Genomic DNA, 14,642 nt, shown 5'->3' with positions numbered 1-14,642 from the left:
GATTCTGCTTCCCATATACACAATTTTCACAGAAATCAAAATCCAAAGATCAATTACTCATACCTTCTACCATACCTTTACCATGAAGTATTCGAAGGCCCTTCTCTCCAATATGTCCAAGCCTTTGATGCGACAACATGGTCTTCTCTCCAAAGACCACTAGATTTTCTGCTCCACTTTCAGGAACCATAGAACTGTTGCACCCATCAACAACCATGCTACCTTGCAGCTTGTACAGATTTCCAATCCGAACTCCCCGCATCAATACCAGTGCTCCCTGAACCATCTTGCAGGTATCCTTCTCGAACATTGTTTTTACACCTGCATCATCCAACTTGCTTACAAAAATCAGATTTCTGGCCAATGCAGGAATATGCAGAACACCCGGAAGTGTTCTAACCCTTCCACCTTGCAACTTCAACTTTACTTTTCTGCGACCAACGATTCTAGCCTTCCTATCATCCCCTAAGAAGACGTTACCACCATCATATTTCTTATACTCGCAGAACCACTCTCTGTGGGGAGTGAAGTGAAAGGATGCACCTGAGTCAATCAACCATGCCTCATGATCTACATGTGTACTTGAAGAAGCCAAGTACACATCCCCACCTTCATCTGAGGTGGTTTTCACCTCTGCAGAAGGAGCATCATCAGATCCCTTTCCTTTATCAGGAGCTTTAGATTTACAATCCCTTTTGTAGTGCCCTTCCTTTTCGCATTTCCAGCACACCACCTTTACAGGTTTTCCTGGAGATTAAGATCTTCCTCTAGATTTAGATCTCCCACTCGATGACTTATTTTTGTTTTTGTTCTAGGACCGTCCTCGTACAGACAAGGCATCACCATTTTGGCTCTCCATATTTTTCCGTCTCATCTCCTCCGTCAGCAAGGATGAGACTATTTCATCAAAATACAAGGTAGTTGCATTGCTACCTATTGCAATAACCAGACTATCCCATGAATTTGGTAGAGAACAAAACAAATTGATGCACTTATCTTCATCTGAAATTTTAATATCAACAGATGCTAACTAACTTACCACAGTATTAAATGCATTCAGATGCTCTCTCACCGAGTCTCCATCTTTCATCCTCAGGTTATACAGCTTTTTCCGAAGGAACAATTTATTCACCAGAGACTTAGATTGGTACAAAGTCCCTAACTTTTCCCACAAAACCTTCACCGTAGCTTCCCCTACTACATTCAACAATACTGGATCTGAGACACACAATTGTATTGTGCTCTTTGCCTTCCGATCCAACTTCTTCCATTCTTCATTGGACACTCCCATTGGTTTAGTACCCGGATCTACTGCGATCCACTAATCTTTATCAACCAATAGATCCTCCATCTTGAGTTTCCACAACTCAAAACTTTGACCATTAAATTTCTCGATCTCTATCTTTCCACTGCTCACCATCTTCTTTCACCACCAGAATCGATCTCGCAGATCTCCCATTGAACAGGGTCTACCATAGGCCCGAGCGAAACCCCTCAGCAACAAGGGCGTCCCCTTGAAGCCAAAACAACTCTGATAACAAATGTAGGTTTTAACCCCGTACAGAAATTACCTGCATATGAATTCTAAAACACATAAAATAAACAATGCGAGAGCATAACACATAAAACACATATACACAAAGATTTTCCCTGGATCCCAAAACTGGGACTACCAACTTGATTTTTCATTATGTTCCTTTCAATGTTATAATACATATTTATACATGCCAAAGCATCCAATAAAATGGATTGAAAACCATTGCGTCCAAAACCATGGACCGAAAACCATCGCGTCCAAAAACATGTGCGAAAATCATGCACAAAACCATAGGTGGGTCCGACCAACCTAACATAGATTCCAAAACCAAAATTTTCCGGGGTGCTGCCTTGGACCCCATAGAGTGGGGTTAACTGCACCCCTCAAACCCCCTGTGACCCCCCTACTATGCAATCAGCACAACGAAAGGGGGGGCTCCGAGCCCCCTCTAACCCCCTGGTTAACTATGTGGGCTAGTCGTGGAAAGAATAGAACACAACCCAACAGGCATAATTTGTTGCAGTAGAGCTGAAGTGCAGTCACCATATAGAAGTTGAATTTAGGATAAAATAAGGTAAATTTGGTAAGCCTAATTACTGAAGAAGAATTTGTTTTCCAAGTGACGGAGAAAGGAGGAAATTTCACCCATATTCCAGCCACACATGTGATCTAGGGTTTCAACAGAAGAGGCTGAAATTGCATCCCTAAAGTGACAACCAAATTTTTGAAGTTAGGGTCAAAAACTATAGTGGGAAAACAAGTTTGATTGGTGTTTACCTTGTGAATAAGCTCATCAAAGGAAGGTTTTACTTTGTCTTGGAGGGGTCTTAGTCAAGGGTCATAGGTCTTCAAATTCATCATTTGAAGTTCTATAAGAAGAGAAGAGTTCTTATGGGTTTTCCTCTTAAACATAGAGGTTTTGGACTTGGATCACAACCTATATCTTGTGTATTATTATCTCATTGTTCTTTTATAGTTTGGTAGTTGTTTGATGACAAGAACATAATAATAACAAGTGAAAGAAGAAGCTAATCAAGTTAAGTTTAAAATACATCACAAGAAATTATCAAAGTAATAGAAATAACCTAATCTAGCTTCCCCTATATTTCTCAACAACATGGAGCTAACCATTATTTCTTCATGTGAGCTATTCCCAGGAAGGGTGCTAATGGGATTTTTCATTATCACTTCAGACATGGCCAAACCTATAATTGTATGATTCGACCAAACCTAATGTTAAATGTGGACAACCTTCGACCACACTTTCCTCCATTACTTGACACATCAGACATTGTAGAAAAATTCACACCAACAGATCTAAACCCCGACTGCATGAAACATGAAACAATTGATTGGATCATGGACATGTAGATCAAGAACACGCACCAACATAAGATCCAACTGTATCGGGTTGTCAAAGTTGGCCAACTCCTGTACCAAGGCAAGTGGCTCACCAAGGACCAAGTTCAACAGAAGTTTCCCCATCTCATGGAGGCACTCAACGCAATGGGGTCCATTGCTTCCTAAGGGGGGAGCAGTGATCCAGGTGGATATTGGTGGCCACTTGCCTATTCCACTTGGACCCCTACTATTGTACCATTATTTCTTTTAGTTTCCGTAACTGTAGCACAATTTACTATTTTTGACATTTTTTTAGGTCTTGAACTTTTGGAGCTGTTTAGAGGCCCTAAACAACGTTTTTTGGGAAAAAGGTCAAATGTGAGGCTTTCGTTAATTTTTGTAGTCAAAATTTATAGTACTCAAATAGATATTTATAGGGAGGTATTGTGCATGCCAAATGAAGATCATATGCCACAGTTACGACCCTGGGAAGTTGATGTACCGATTTACCCCAACAGGGCCTATAGTTTTGGTACTTCATCTCCTAGGGTTATGTTTTTTGAATGTTTAGGTTTTTCCATTGTTTCTTAATAATAAATTGGCCTTCAAGTCTCATTGTAACATAGTTCAGAGGCATGTAGCCGCCACATCTCTTCTCAGAGATAAGCTACCATCGCCCGAGCTAGTTTATTTCCATTATCTATGTAAGCATATTTGAGTTCTTTGATATTAATGAAATGAAGTTTTATTTCTACTGCATCTTTGTGTTTATGTTTATATCTATATTCTGTTGCATTCCTGCATAAGTCTGGATTAGAGAGGGATAAAATCTATTGAGATGCAAATATATTTTAGAGTGAAAAGAGATTTGATCCCTCTCGGTGCTTGGTAGATACGAAGTTAACATGGATATATGTTGGTCTATCCCATTTTAATTCTTAGAGCATGATATCAATGATGATGATCCCAGTATAGCCAATGATTTTAATCATATATAGTTATTTGTTGTAGTATGATTTCTTCGTAGACTTTAGAGGCCATTTAGAGTCTTTTTGTTTATATATATATATATATATATTCAAAATTTAAATATTTTATGTATTTTTTGGATGACCCGTTCTTGGTCTAGGTTTTTTCCCATTTTTTTTTGGTTTTGCTCCAATTCCCATTTTTCATGTCCACCAGTTTGAAAATTGGTCTGGTTCTGATAACATCGATAATTACTTATAGAACCCATAAACCAAATTTGAAAATTGATTGCATTTTCATGGCCCTAGATACATTAACCAAGCATTCAAATAACATATCAAAGTCAGATGCCTTCCCACAAGTCATTTTTGTGAAAACATTTTGAGGTATTGTTATAGCACCATTTACCACTCTTGGTATATATGATGCTTTGTTTATGGCCTAGGGAAACCCCTCCTTCCAGACTTGGTCCAAATATATAAAAAACAATGTTTTATTCCCTGTACGCTACTTTTCCCTGAGATAAAAGCATGTACATGCGGGTCAGTCAATACCCAACCCACGTATATGTATTAAAACACTAAAAAAATTAAATTTCCTTAATTTTGGGCAGAGTTCATGGGTTTTACCTATTGATTACCTCCTATTTCCCATGGCCCAACTGTTTCCCAACTAAAAAACTAATTGGGAGAGGTATAAATAGACCTTTATGGGAAGGCCTTAAGGGAGAGGAGAAGAGATAGAGTTATTATACTGAGATTATCTATGACTGAGTCTGATGAATCCTTGTGCCTCATGCACTTCCCCAAGCTTCAGGAAACCCTTGTTTCCTTGATTATAGATATCCTTCCTTTTTCTCGAGATATCATGGTGTTGGTGATGGAAGAAGATTGTTGAAGGCTGGGATAGGACGAATCCAGAGGACAGTTCCGCTTGGAGCCAGAGAAATACTCAAGTGAATTCTCTCCATGTTATTTATAGCTTACTGCAATAAAAGAAATGTTGTCTTGTTTCCGAAATGAACTCTGTCTATGCATCAAATTATGTTTTAATTCATATATGAATGTTGTTTTGATGTATGATCAATCATTTGTTTATATGATATAAAGTCAATTTTGTGAATATGATTTACTTCTATACTGCCATGTATGTTGGATTTGAATGATTTTCAGGTTTGAAGAACATCGGGAGTTGTAGAGGGTCTGAACCTTGCGGGACCTACTCGAACAGAGGAAATCCGGGTATGGTCACTCTTACGTTGTTTGATAATATAAGCAACTTGCCTAAGTTGTTTGAGTATTTATTCTTGTAGTTTGCTTCTGCTCTGTTGGGGTTCTAACCCAAAGCCCTAGGGTGCTTTCACTCGAAACAGAATTGGTGATTCTACTGGGACTGGGTTGGAAACCCACTCAGTTAGAGGAACGGGGTATATGAAACCCGCCTTAAGCAGCTTTTCAACTTCAGCTTTAATAGCTGCCGCTTTCCGAGGATTGACCGGTCAAAGTTTTTGACGAATAGGTTTGGCGTTTTCGTATGTCTTGATCTCATGCTAGACTATAGATGGATCAATTCCAAGCATTTCCTCATAAGACCAAGCGAACACATCTCGAAATTATTTGAAGAGATCGGTGTAGATTTGAATTTCTTTAGGGGAACAGTCAGCTCCGATGAAGACATTTTCAATTACGTTAGGATTCCTAGAGATGTTCACAGGTACAGTTCATGAGATAACCGACATGTTACCTTTGGCAAAAAATTGTGCTGGAGCCAAAGGGTTTGAAACTGTATAAACATCACTAGTAGACAGATTGGACAAACTAGATTCAACTTCATGCAATGGAGGGAGAAAATATGAATGATGATGTAAATCATCCCATGGTCGATCCACACCCATCATTGCTTCCAAAATTGCTTCTTCAGATGGTAAGACTGTATCCAAGCAATCCAGAGCTGAAGTAGAATCGAGGGTCCAAGCCGGAGCCACATCACCATCTAACTCCTCTAGTGAAAAAGGAGTGGGACGGTTGTCTGCAGAGTTAACGATAGATTGATAAGCGAGTTCCACTGCAGACATGGGAAATGCCATTCTACATACCTACCCTCCATCTAATGTGGCGGTAGATAAGAATCAAGGAACGATCCGAGTATGTATCGACTTTAGGGATTTAAATAAAGCTTGTCCAAAAGACAATTACCCCATGCCTTTTATTGATCAAATTGTTGATGAATGTGCGGGTAATGAAATTTTTTTGTTCATGGACGGATTCTCTGGTTACAATCAAATTACTATCCGTCCAGAGGATCAACACAAGACAACCTTTATTTGTCCTTGGGGCACGTTTGCATACAAGAAGATGCCTTTTGGCCTTAAAAATATTGGAGCTACTTTTCAACGGGCCATGTCTTATGCTTTCTACGATATCAAACATGTTATTGAAGAATACTTGGATGACTTAGCCACTCCTTCTCGCAAGAGAATTGATCATCCCATGCACCTTCGGTTAGTCTTTGAGAGATGTCATTTTTGTAAAATCCGGTTGAATATGAATAAGTGTGTTTTTGCGGTCACATCCAGTCGGCTGTTAGGATTCATTGTATCGACTGAAGGGATTCGAGTTGATCCTTTCAAGGTTGAGGCAATAATTTAGTTTCCTCCCTCGTCTTCCATTTGTCAACTTCAAAGTCTACATGGAAAGGCAAATTTCTTGAGGATATTTATAGCAAATTATGCCGAGATTACCAAAGGATTTATGCATTTGCTTAAGAAAGGAGTTCCATTTTTATGGGACGATTTCGTGCAACGATCTTTTGATTCTTTGAAAAAAGCATTAATCTCTGCTCCATTATTGAGTCCACCAAATTATGGCAGAGATTTCCTTTTGTATCTCGCTACGGCAGAATCAACCATCGGTATGGTTCTGGTTTAGGAGGATGATGCTCTCAGTGAGCATGTAATCTACTACTTGAGTCGAGGCTTAGTAGGACTTGAGCTACGCTATTCTCCCATCGAGAAATTGGCCTTGGTGGTTGTCCATGCTGTTCAGCGGCTTCGTCATTACATTCTGCTTCACAAAACGTTTGTCTTAGCGGTTGTCAATCCTTTTCAGTTTGTCCTCAGTAGGCGAGTGATTGGGGGAAATTATAATCAATGGATTGTTATTTTTCAAGAGTTCGATCTTGAATTCTTGTCAGCGAAATATAAGTAGTCATTAGTTTTTGTGAAATTGATTTCGGAGCTGCCTTGTGAGGAAGCTATTGTTTATGAGGAAAACCTTCCCGATGAACATTTATTCCTCATTTTTTCACAGGATCCCTGGTACGAAGATATCATTATATATCTCCAGACTTCGAATTTTTCACCTACTTTGTCCAAATATGAGCGTCAAAAGTTACGTCACCTTGCCAAAAACTATGTTATTATTGGTGATACATTATATCGCAGAGGGGTTGAATCAATCCTTAGGCGTTGCTTAACTTTGGAAGAAGTTGAGTCAGTACTTAATGATTGCCACAATGGAGCTTGTGGTGGTCATCTATTAGGGCTTGCAACAACCCAGAAAATTTTGCGAGCAGGCTACTTTTGGCCTTCAATTTTCAAAGACTGTATTGAAGCGGTCAAACATTGCCATCCTTGTCAAGTTTATACTTGGAAAATGCACATGCATCCAGCTCCACTTTTTCTTGTTATCATTGTTGATCCATTTACGAAGTGGGGCAGTGATTTTACTACTTGCAATCCACCTTCGATAGGTAATCACAAGTACATCATTGTGGTCGTAGACTACTTTACGAAGTGGGATGAGAACATGCCTACTTTCAAAAACGATAGTAAGACAACAACCTTGTTTCTCTTCAATCAGGTTATTTCACAATTTGGTATCCCAAGAGAGATTGTCATTGACCATGGCAGTCACTTCCAAAATAAACTGATGACCGAATTGGCTCTCAAGTTGGGCTTTCGGCAGGAATATTCATCTCCATATTATCCTCAGGCCAATGGGCAGGTTGAAGCCACGAATAAGTCCCTTAAGACCATCCTGCAAAGGATAATTGATAAAACTCGATCCAATTGGCACATCATGTTGTATCTAACACTTTGGGCATACCGAACCTCAGTTAAGACTACCACTGGTTTTACTCCTTTTCAACTAGTTTACGGGTTGGAATCTATCTTCCCTATCGAATGTGAAATTCCGTCCCTTAAGCTAGTTGTAGAACTTCTTCCGGAGACATCTAGTCTTAAAGAACGCCTCGTTCATTTGGAACATCTTGATGAGTAGCGTCGAGATGCAACCATAATAAATGAAGCCCATAAGAAGAGGATTAAAACTCAATATGATAAAGTTGTCCGTCCTCGGGTTTTTTCTGAAGGCAACCTTGTCTTAGTTTATGACCAAGACAAAGACGCCCTGGGGGCAGGCAAGTTCAAATCTATGTGGTATGTTCCTTTTATAGTCAAGCATGTTTTGAAAAAGGGGCTTATGAATTAATTGACTTTGAAGGGAACAAGCTGGCGGAGCCCAGAAATGGGCTCTACCTTAAGAAGTATTTTGCTTAGGCTTCGGCCGAGCAATTGCTTGTTTGTATATATTGTATCTTTGTACATATCTGTCTGGTGTTTTGTGATATCGATATTTTTTATTTGCTTTGGCAGGTATTGATGGACAATTCGATATATTTCGGATTCGCCAATGGTGCAAGTAGGCACACTCAAAATCTTGCTTCCGTGGCTTGGGTGATTTATTATCCATCTGGCCAGTTGATGGTGTCAAGGGGAGTATGTCTTGGCCCTGCTTTGAACAACATTGCTGAATATACTACCATTCTTAATTTACTATCCAAAGAAATATCTTATGGGATTGATTTGTTGGTAGTTTATCTAGACTCACAACTGGTGGTGTCACAGTTAAATAACACTTATCGGGTTCGTGATCCTTATTTATATCACCAATTTTTGAGAGTGAGAGTGTTGCAATGATCATTTATTTATATCACATATGTTCACATTCCACGATATGAGAATTCATTAGCAGACTCTATTTCTAATCAAGCATTAGATTGGCACATTAATCATTCATCAAATTAAATAACATAAAAAAAATCGAATCTATATATATATATATATATATATATCATAAAATCGCCTGTATATAGATGGAGTGTTCAAAAATAATATACAAAATTGGGATAGGATGCCCTCAAAATTTGGGCTTATGCCCATAATCATGTCCAGTCATACATAGATCTATCTATCGAGCTGGCTCAGGATGAGTGGTTAAAAAGTTAACCACAGCATTGGCTACACGCCGAAGTATCTGGACCCAGTCCCGTGGTACCCCTACCACACGGCACTACATCTCCTCAGGCAGATCCTCTACAGCTATCATAGGTACCTGGTGAGTTAGTCTCACCAAGTTTCTATGAACAACATAAAGGACTCTCTCTGTCTCGACTGCCGTCTCTTCAGCCCCTCTTCCATGATGCCTGTGCCTCGGAAATCCATCAGGTCTCATTGGACCCACATCTGGAACATGGTCATTATATTTTGTCTCATCAAAAATATATATATTTTTAAGTTCATTTCATATTAAAAAATCCAAAAAATAAAAAAAAAACTCACAAAAACTTAAAAATTGTTACCTATGTCTCCTCATGCTGCATTTGGTGGTAACACTAAGTCTGGATCTCCTTGGAAATCCATGCCGGCATATGGGTAGTCATCGATCGCAATGATCTGTTGATCCCACCAGGTGAAAAAGTCATCATCAAACGTCATTCTGGGCATGTCACTGCCCCCAAGGCGCTTCATCGGGTCCGCCCATCTAGCCATTCATGGATCTCTAGGGCTGTTGATGGAAACTGATACTTTGGGACGTAGCCTAGGTACCTTCTCGAAGAAGAATGAACACAAGATGGTTCCATATCCAAAATTATTCATTTGACCCTTCTGTATAGAGGTCAATTAACTCTTCATGTTAGTCAGAAGAGGCATGCACCAGTCAAATACTGTGGTAAGACATTCCACTGCTAGGCTCATAGATACTCGTGACGCCTGATGCAGGGAAGCTGACCCATTTACCCGTGCAATGGTAAATAGAAAAATCCTCAAGGATAGACTTTCCACATGTTTGATTGGAATTTGACTCCCAATCTTCTCTGGATGTCCAGGACAATATATATGGACATAGTCTTCCACCGAAAGACTACCTCTCATCCTGCCTGTCGAGTGCACGACCTCCCCTCTTCGAGAGAGACCGGTAATGAAATAGATATCTTTGACCTCAATCCATAGAGGCATTTGGTCGATCATGAAAGCGTCATCCTCTGCACTCCAGTAGTGGATCAAAAGTTCTAGCAAGCATGTATTGGCTTTCATATTTGGCATTTTGAAGAATTTGAGTAAGCCACAGCCTCTCAGAGCATCCAATGCATTTTGATCATTCATTACCTCATTATCTATGGTGGTATGCTCTCTTTCCCTCCAAGTGATAGTCATCCTGCAAAAAATTGAAGTTTCAACCGTTAATTTATATGTTAAAACTTTAACTTGCGTACACACGAGTTCCCTTTACACACAGTCGCATGTAGGGCCGTCGTATACGCGGGTTACTCACATCCAACCCGTATGTACGCAGAGTTGAATTTTTGGGCATAGTTTCCCACGGTCAAAACTTTGAAAAAACTTTTAAAAACTATCATAAAGCATTACAAGTAGGATTTGAGGATTACCTGGAGACTTTGGGGTGATTCGAACAGTCCAATTGTTCAGAGGAAAGCTTGCTTAGTTTTTCTCCACGACTCTTTGCTCCAAACATAAATGAAAAATTTGTGAGTCCAAAAGTCATTATATAACTTTGAAATTGCAAAATATTTTTTCAAAAATTGATTTTTGTCTCATGAATTTTTTGACTTGTGGGCTTGGATTGTTGAGAGTGGGTCATTTGTACAGGAAATTTTGGATACTTCTTCGAGATGTTGTTTCGGTCCCATGACGCTGACCCATCATGGCAGGTATTGTTCTCTCAATGGAAGTTAGGTTAGGGAAAACCATTTTCCACTGCATCTTGCATACTAGCCTCCATTCAGCGATACATTAGTCGTAGGGTCGACCCCATCGTATCTTGGTTAGCAAACCATTTTCACTCGCCAATTTTTTAAATCATGATGCGATGGTAGAGCCATCCTTTACATGGGCATCTTAGTTAGATCCTCGCTGACATTGGTTGCCCATGCTGCTATACTGAGTAGGCTAGGGAGTCCTCTTTAGTCCCGCCATGACTGATGTGTTGAAGACACATTCTCCTTTCTTCCGCGCTAATTTCTGGCCTTATACCCTAGAGGCTCCTTTGTGTTGAGTTGTATTGCTGCATTGCATTTTGACTATTTGCACCTTTTGGCCTTGAGCCGGCTTCACTTGGACTCATGTTTAAGCCACTTATTTGACCATGTCTTCTGCAAAGTCAACCATGCAATCACTTAGCTTCTGCAACTTGACGCATCCTTTTACTCGTGGAAAGAGCATCCCTTTGAGTGTCCTTGACCAATTTCGCCTCCCTGCATTGAGCATAGGAATGTTCCCCTCCCAGGAACTAGATCATCTATTTCTTTGACACTCGTTCTTTCCACTGTACTATAGCATTCTTTTATTCTTTTTCCAGCTTAAAGAAAAAGACAAAAAAATTATATATTCCAAAAAGAGTGGGAACGGGATGACATTTCCATATTTTGTTGGTAGCTAGAGTCAGTCGTGTCACCCTTGAACAAAGCACTCGAAAGAAAGTCTCTCCTCCATTGGGGTGGGATTTAGTTTGACTTAGGAGTGCCTTAACATTGTTATTGAGTCAGTACTCCTCTGATTTGTTACCTCTTCCAATCATATGGAGAGTTTTCTTATGCATCTTGCATGGAAAACTTATACAGAGTTATCATATGCTGCCATATAGTCATCATTGAGTCGTGCTATTGTTTAAGGGAGGTAAACCTGAGTTGGCCCCTTTGCGGTGTCTCTTGACCTATTTTTCAGTCGGCCATCCCTGGTTGTCAGTGTCATGTTTTTCATCACATCAGTTATATTGGTCCTTTGCTCGTGTCGGTTTGAGAAGGTCTCCATTGACTTCTTGCTAGCGAGTCTTGTCCTTATTGACTATGACAAATTGCTATGAGGGCAGATCTAGAGCTACACCTTGGCTCTATTTTCATTATTGATAGGTCACCTTGTGCTCAACATTGATCAGTATCATGGGTCTTTGACTGAGTGGTTTCCCTTGTGTTCGACATCAACTTTCATTATCACACATTGGGATTCATGCAGTTCCTTGGTTTCCATTTGACCTTATTGGTGGATTCCTCGCCTCTATGTCAACTTTCATTATTGGTTGGTTCAGAGGGTTTCTATCGTGCGCTAGCTACACCTTGTGTATGCCGGAAACGTGCTTCGGCTGGGTTACTACTTCTTTTTCTTCTGATTCTTTGCACATTATTGGCCTATGGGTTACACTCACAGTAGATTGATGAAGGATTCCTTAATGCCTTCCTTCTAGCAGATCTTTTCCTATCGACTACAACTCATTTTCTCTGGGAAAAAGATCTAGAGTCCATTTGACAGTACCTTGGGGTTTGCAGTCATCAGTGGCAGATTCCTTCGCTATCGATAGTAGGAAACCATCATTGTCTCCTGAATGATAGATTCTTTCAAGTGTTCAACTTCAACTCATTCATTCGCACTTGTTAGATTGTACTGGGTACCTTGACTCTCATTATCATTATCGGTGAGTAGTCTCACGTTTGTTAATGGTATACATCAATGACCGGTAATCAAATGATTTCTCACGTGGTAAACCTCAGATCATTCATTCCCATTGTGTAGAAATGTACCACAGCAGTCGGTGAAGACCTCGGGTTGCATCAACATGTTTTGGTTCACTTGTCAGTTGCTCCTGTTGTTGCTAGTTGACACCATCCACCTTATATGTTGCAGTTCTTCACAACGACATCTTATATGCTGACATCTGAGTTGCGATGTAGTATCATTTTATTCCATCATGTTCATTTGGTACTATTGGGATCATTTTTTGACATCAGTGATCAACTTCATCCTTCAACATCATTGATCGTCTTCTTATGTGTGATATTCAGACATGTACTTTTTCGATCACGATCAGATGATCCATTATGTACTTTCAGTTCCTTTATACTAGTATACATATTGGATCCGATTGTACTTGATATGCGGACATGCTTTACTGTCTCTGAGCATGGGTATGCCCGCCTCAGACAACAGTTTCTCTCTGATCTCTTTTGATGGCTTGGCAGGCTGAATTCTGGTGAAGTCCTTCCCAGTGTCAGCATGATTCTTTCCATACACTTAATACATTTCGGCCATCATGTACCCCTTCTGACCTCATATATTATAGGGCATCTATTATAGCACCATTTACCACTCTTAGCATATATTATTCTTTGTTTATGGCCTAGGGCAACCCCTCCTTCTAGACTTGGTCCAAATATATAAAAAACAGTGTTTTATTCCCTGTACGCTACCTAGCCCTGAGTTAAAAGCATGTACACACATGCCAATCAATACCCAACCTGTGTATATGTATTAAAGCACTTAAAAAATTAAATTTCCTTAATTTTGGGTGGATTTCACGGGTTTTACCTGTTGATTACCTCCTATTGCCCGTGGCCCAACTGTTTCCCAACTAAAAAACTAATTGGTAGATGTATAAATAGACCTTTATGGGAAGGCCTTAAGGGAGATGAGAAGAGATAGAGTTATTATATTGAGAATATCCCTGACTGAGTTTGATAAATCCCTATGCCCATGCACTTCCCCAAGCTTCAGGAAACCCTTGTTTCCTTGATTATAGATATCCTTCCTTTTTCTTGAGATATCATGGTGTTGGTGATGGAAGAAGATTGTTGAAGGCTGGGATAGGACGAATCCAGAGGACAGTTCCGCTTGGAGCCAGAGAAAGACTCAAGTGAATTCTCTCCATGTTATTTATAGCTTACTGCAATAAAATAAATGTTGTCTTGTTTCCAAAATTAACTATGTCTATGCATCAAATTATGTTTTAATTCATATATGAATGTCGTTTTGATGTATGATCAATCATTTGTTTATATGATATAAAGTCAATTTCGTGAATATGCTTTACTTCTATACTGCTATGTATGTTCGAATTGAATGATTTTCAGGTTTGAAGAACATTAGGAGTTGCAGAGGGTCTGAACCTTGCGGGACCTACTCGAACGAAGGAAATATGGGTACGGTCACTCTTACGTAGTTTGATAATATAAGCATCTTTCATGAGATGTTTGAGTATTTCTTTTTGTAGTTTGCTTCTGCTCTGTTGGGGTTCTAACCCAAACCCTAGGGTGCTTTCACCCGAAACAGGTATAATCCCAGATCAAGTTGGGTATTTTATAAATATTAAAAATAAACAAAGAGACACTTGTAAAACTGGGATTAATCTATTTAAAAATCAATAAAAAAATATTAGTATTGTACTACTAGCATATGTCTAGAGGCAAATTCAGGTAATGTGACTTGCACCTCGGGGGTATTAGGGTCTGGCTGAATTTTGGCTTCTAAAATCATGCTCTTGATATGGGGAAGATCATAGAAATTATTAGTGGCATGACCATGAACGTTGCACAAATCACATGGAGGAGTAGGCTTAGGTGCTTTAGAAGTGGTTGCCACTTGGGATTCCTTGTCCTTGACCCCATTTTTCTAGGTCCCCCCCCCTGTAGATGCTTTCGCAACAAGAGTAACTTCCTACTAAAGTTT

The sequence above is a fragment of the Pinus tabuliformis genome, chromosome 5_1 (genome assembly GCF_031772625.1).
Source record: "Pinus tabuliformis cultivar Carrire ecotype Pingquan chromosome 5_1, CPIR1, whole genome shotgun sequence".
Classification (NCBI taxonomy): Eukaryota; Viridiplantae; Streptophyta; class Pinopsida; order Pinales; family Pinaceae; genus Pinus; species Pinus tabuliformis.
The sequence above is the reverse complement of the archived record's forward strand: the minus strand, read 5'-3'. Positions refer to the sequence as shown.